Source organism: Mesoplodon bidens (assembly GCF_964165515.1).
Source record: "Mesoplodon bidens genome assembly, chromosome: 15".
NCBI classification, from domain to species: Eukaryota; Metazoa; Chordata; class Mammalia; order Artiodactyla; family Ziphiidae; genus Mesoplodon; species Mesoplodon bidens.
The window spans coordinates 49,208,325-49,214,324 of NC_138171.1; the positions used below are offsets into that span (position 1 = coordinate 49,208,325).

Consider the following 6,000-nt stretch of genomic DNA (forward strand, 5'->3'; position numbering starts at 1 on the left):
ATGAAAGGTAAGTCTCCTCATCTATCAGTTTCCCTCCTCAAAGTTAACCAGCTTCTAGTGTGTCCTCCAGATTCTAATGTGCATATACAAATATATACACATATAACATTGAATCCCTTTTTAAAACACACACACACACACACACACACGTGGTAGAACACTATACACTGTTCCATACCTTGCATTTTTCTTTTAACAATACACCTGGGGTGGGATAGGGAGGGTGGGGGGGAGACGCAAGAGGGAGGGGATATGGGAACATATGTATATGTATAACTGACTTATTTTGTTATAAAGCAGAAACTAACACACCATTGTTAAGCAATTATACTCCAATAAAGATGTAAAAAAAAAAAACAATACACCTGGGAGATGGTTTCACATTTATTCATGCGAGCTACTGCTTTCTTTTGAATGGCTGCATCATATTCTCTTGCATGGCTGTCCTGACATGTACAGTACTTAGTTCCCCTCTGGTGGATGTTTAGCTCATTTCCAATCAATTGCTCTCACACACAGACTATCTTTGTCCTAACATGATGTGCCCAGTGCAAGGATATCCACTGGATAAATTCCAAGAGGTGAAGTGGCAGAGACAGAGGGTATGAGCATCTTCAATACTGACAGTTTTCTTACCCCCGCCTCAGGTTGCCCCAATTTGTGCTCCCACCAGCAGAGTCAGAATCCCGGTTGCCACACCAGCACAGAGTGTTACCCAGCAAACTTGCAGGTGGAAAACAGAATCAGTGTGTTTTTGTTGTGCATTTCTGTTTTCAGAGTTCAGCATCTTTTCATCTGTTTGAATTCAATTGTATTTCTTTTTATGTAAACAGTAGAATCATATCCTCTATTCCTTCCCCCACCCGGCCCCCGCTTTTGGATCACGTGATTCGTCTTTCATTTATAAGAGCTCTCTATGAAATTAACTCTGTCATAAAAGTGACAAATACTTTTACTAGTTTGGCATGCCTGGGCTTATGGATTTTTGTTTGTTTGTTTTGGTCATGCAGAAAAAATTAATTTTTATGTAGCCAGACTCAGCAACTTCTATCTTTAAGGCAAGGCCCGTTCTTCTACCCATTAGGCTGTACTGCCTCCCCACTCCGATCAGCGCTTTGAAGAAGACACGTGGAGTGGGCCTGCTTCTTGATTGGAGGTCCTCGGCAAAATATTATTGTCCCCAACCTAGACTTGGGCCTGGACACGTGTTCTCAAGGTGCCAAGGGAGAAGAGACTGTTCACAGAGAGACTCTAATCGCGAGCTTTTACTGCGAGGGGGACAGGTCCTCAGCTCCCTGATCCCGCGCTAGAAAATAACTCCTCTGAAAGTCAAATCTTGCCCCAGGCCCTCAAGGTGGGCCCACTGGTGGCTGTGAGACTAGAAAGGAGAGCAAGTTCTAGAGAATAAAACCCCCACTAGGCCCCTTGGCAACTTTCCTATCTGTAAAGAAGTGGTTCTTTCCAGCCTCCCATGCTGGAGGGGATGTGCCTTTGTCTTAGGGCATCCCCTCCAGGTTTGGTCTTTGCGAGGGCAGAATTCTCACCACCAACCCTCTCTTCTAGAGGGAGGTGGGTGCAGGTGGCCAAAGAGGATCTCATTTGAAGGTTTCCTCCAGACCAGTGATTCTGAAATTCTAGCTTTCATGAGAGCCACCTGGAGGTCTTGTTAAATTACAGGTTGCTGGGCCCACCCCCAGAGTCTCTGACTTAGTAGGTCTAGACTGGGTCTGAGAATCTGCATTTTGAAAAAATCTCCAGGTGATGCTGAGGCTTCTGGTCCAGGGACCACAACTTGAGACCCAATGGCCCAGGACATCCACTCCCTGGGGACCCCTATCTCAGGCTGGGCAGTGGTATGAGTTAGGGTGAGAGGCCTGGAAGAACACAGGCTTCATTCAATCAAAATAACAACAGCAACTGCTCTGTGCCAGGGGCTGTGCTATGGGCTGTGCATTCATTCTCATCTCATCCTCACACCAAGCCCACACAGTAGGTTTTACTAGTATTAACTCCACTTTACAGTGGAAAAACTGAGGCTCAGAGAGGGGGCATGGGCTTTAGAATCAGACAGATCTGGAGTCTGATTCCAGCTCAGCCACTGACCCATCATGTGAGCTCTTGAGCAAGTGACTTACCATCCCTGAGCCTCTAACTCATCAGTAAGTGGGGACCAGAAACCTGATTCTTGGGGCATTATGAGGATGACAGGGCTGATGATTATAAGGGCATCTGTAAGGCACAAGAAATGTACATCTCCTTTCTTGCCGCAAGCCCCATCAGGATCTCCAGGTCCTTTTCTGTCTCTCCAGATCCATCTTCCCTCTCCCTGTGCTCTGAGCTACCTTTACCCGAAGTCACACTGCACTACTGTCACTTCCTAAACCTGCTTCACCTGGTCATGCTCCCAGGCCTTTGGAAAGGCTGTTTCCTCTGTGTGGAAATGCCTTCCTCACGCTATTGCTCCAGAGAAACTCCTATTCATCCTTCAAAACCCACCTTAGAAGTCCCCTCCTTTTTGTCACTTTCCCTGAACTGTTGTCCTCTTCCTGCCCTTGGAAAAGCAGGAAGAGGACAACATTTTCCTCTTTCACTTGTGTTCCCATAACATCTTATATGGAGTACAATTTGGAATACAAATTGCACTGTTACAGGGACCAGGCAACTTATACCACCACCAGCAATCACCAGCTTCATCAGCACTTGGTGTTTTCCATGCACCAGGCACTGCTGTAAGAGGCTGAGGTTTGTTGATTCATTTAATGCCTAAAATAGCCCTCTGAGGCAAGTGCTACTTATTATCCCTATTTTCCATATGAGGAAATCGAATCACAAAAATGCTAAATAATTTGCTTTAGACCATACAACTAATCCATGCCAGAGCTGGGATGCAGAAGCTGGCTGTGGAGTCTGTGTTATTAACATTTATATTATGCTGCTCTTTATGAATGAGGGGTGGGCCAGGTGGGGACTGTGCTACCCTGGAGGGCGCCTGCCCCATCCCAGGGGGCAGCCGAATGCTAGGGCTGGAGCTGTCAGCCTTTCTGATCCTCTTTTCTCAAGAGGATCCAGAAATATCAAGTTTTATGTGACATATCCCACCTTTTAAAATCTTGGGAGTCAGCTAAAATTGAAAAAGGAGTGTGGACCTCACAAAAGCTGCACACAGGTCTGCTTTGCGGGAACCTCATCTCAGTTTGTTTCTGCATCTTAGCTCAGGGCTAGGCGCACAGTAGGTCTTTTGTAGGTGCCATGACACTTCTGGACCTCACTGTGAGGTGGGCGTGGCTCTCACAAGCTGAGCTCTCATCCCAGTCCCACTCAGCACTGAGATTCTCTGACCTGCACTTGGGAAGTGGACGAGGTCCCGAATGGTGGCCCTGAGCACCACCCCAACCTTGGGGCCATCTCCGGGTCTCCTGTGTCCAAGATAAGACTTCCTGCTTTCCAAGTGCTGACAGTGAGTTAAGTGTTTTGTTCCGTCATCCCACTGATCCACTCAACAGTTCTGGGAGGCTGCCATCTTCATCATCCCCGGGTTACAGATGCGAAACTGTGGCTCAGAGAGTGGAAGGGAATTATTGCCCAAGCTAGGAAGAGGTGGAGCTGGGACTGTGATGCACACAGCTCTGATTCTAGCTTTTCCTCAACCAGCTGTCATCAGGCCTTCCACCAAACTTTTGATGGTTCTGGCCCACGTTCTAGGGCAAGCACACTCCCACGGTACAGCCCAGACCTGGAAAGTTTGTGGTACGCAGATAGGACCCTGGACATCCAGTCTGTCAGGCATGGTTTCTAACTCCTTCTGTGTCCTACTAGATGGCAGGGACGGCATTGAGAGTGTCTAGAGGGAACTCCTGGACATGGTCCCTTATGGGAATTCTCCCCACTGGGGTCTGGACAGGCAGAACTTGTGGCCTGGCTCAACCCCAGGCCTTTGGGCTCAGCAGCAACTGCAGATAGTGGGGTGTAGTGTTTGTACTTGTCCACAGACAGAAGCATAGAGATGTGCGTATGTGCACCTGTGCATGTGTGTATGCCTTGTGTATGTGTGCATGCACATGCATGTGCAGTGGAGAACAGGGGACCTTGTCCCCCAAATTCAGATCCTGTGAAGTTAGTTTAGGACAAAGTACAAAGAAATCTTAACCCAGAGATGTCAATTTACAGCAGAGGTTGAAATATGAAACAGTCCCCTAATTTTTACAACTTAACTGCCCATCAGTAGGCATATCCATGGTGGAAAACAAGGCAGCAGTTAAAATAAATAAGCTAGATTTATATGCAGCAACTTGGATAACTTTCAAAGAAATGATAACTGGGTGGAGGGGGGTGGCAAGTTTCAGAATGATGTGGATGGATTATACCGTTTCTATTAAACATCCACCCACAACATTACTCTGCAGTTTACATACCTCCTATGGGTACGCATGTATACGACTGCCTGGGTGTAGGAAAGGCCTAGAAGGAACTCACCAAATTATGAAGGCAGTTACCTTTGCGGGGGCATGGAGGTCAGGAGTTGAAATTTTACAGACAAAGGAGAATGGATCTGTGTACTCCTCACGGCATCACACAGTTCAGTGGGCAGGTACGTTGGGCCACTGGTGGATGTCACGTGGAGGCCGCAGGGAGGCTTAAGCCTGGGGAACAATTCACACAGGACCCCCATGGACTCTCTGAGGGCTCCGCTGTCAGGGACAAACCGCCGCTTTGGCTGTTCTGCCCTCACTCCCTGGTGGAGATGGGGTGTGGGAGCTGTCCTGCCTCTTGTGGATGGAGGAGCTCTGCTGCTTCCTCCGGAAACCTCCCCCTGACTCAGTTTCTCCCTCCACACTGGAGGGAGAGGTCCTGCCCCAGCTGTCCGCCCCCACCCCCTGCCTAGCACCCCCAAATCTCCGACATATGCCCCTCTGGGGGATAGACAGCAGGGCCTCCGGATCTGGCCTCCTCCCAGTGTGGCCCCAAGGGGGACAACTCAGGGAATGAACCCCCGTTGCCCAGAGGCGGGCTGGCAGGGGAGGCTAGGGTGGGCTCTGGGGTCAGATTCCCTGGGTTCAAATCTGGGCTCAGCAACTTGTCCCTGGAACCCGGGGAGGCGTCTCCAGCCTCTGACCCTCAGTTTTCTCCTCTGTAAAATGGGGACACCAAGAAGGACCTAATTCCAGAAAAGGCGTGCGTCCCGGCGCCTAGCCCGCACTCTCAGGTGTCGCTGCTGTCGCCCTCCCGAACGACACCTCAGCCCGCCCTCGGGGCCGAGGACGCTGCCGCCCTCTCTGCTGCCCCTGACAGACACTCATCACCCTCTCCCGGTCCCTCGGCTCGCATCCGGGGGCTTCCCCACTCCCCACAATCCTCTGCGGTGGTCCCCCTGCGCCCGAGGCCGGGTGCCCGCAGCGCCGCCGGCGCCGCCGCCGAGCGCCCTCAGGTGGGAAATGGCGGGGTGGGCGGCGGGGGAAGGCGCGGAGCCCGGCGTCGCTGTCGTACCTGCTTCCCGCGGCGGCTTGGGATGCGCGCGGGTGGCGGCGGCGGCGGCGGCGGCGGCGGCTGGGCAGCTGTCAAGGTGGCGCCGCGAGCGCGCGGACAGGGACTGGGAGGGAGCGGGCGGCGGGGCGGGAAAGTCCGGAAGCGCGGCGGGCGGGGCTTGGCGGCGCCGACGGCCCGGGCCACCGCGCCCGCCCGGCTCCTCGCCGCCCCTCTTTCTCACTCTCCCCCGAAACAAGCTCCTGCCGCGCACGCTCCCTCGTGCCCGCTTCCGCATCCACGTCTGCCCGGCACACCCACCGGGACCCCTCGCGCACACACCCCGCATTCTCCTTCTACACATCCGGACCTGTGGCACCAATATGTACGCACAGACCCCGTCATCCTCGTGTTCCCCAGACAGACCACTGTACCCACAGTCCCCTACCCCGCCCCCCCAGCACATACGTGCCCCGTGCAACACTCCATCCTGCCCCGCGGTGTACATGGACACATCGCGCACACCTGTACGACCACGCC

At 52.2% G+C, this 6,000-nt stretch overlaps 1 protein-coding gene across 4 annotated transcripts in view; it reads right to left on the reverse strand.

Moving 5' to 3' along the window:
• The window catches only part of SCNN1B (sodium channel epithelial 1 subunit beta), an 80,923-nt gene extending 75,190 nt beyond the window's left edge, over window positions 1–5,733 (reverse strand). For 3 of the 4 annotated variants that reach the window (XR_014017656.1, XR_014017657.1, XM_081257000.1), the window contains exon 1: window positions 5,485–5,720. The gene's annotated coding sequence lies outside the window, so the exon portion shown is untranslated. Of the gene's footprint in view, window positions 1–5,484 lie in introns of all 4 variants that reach the window. The other variant, XM_081257003.1, reaches the window with a different exon arrangement.
• Window positions 5,734–6,000: the final 267 nt, after the last annotated feature.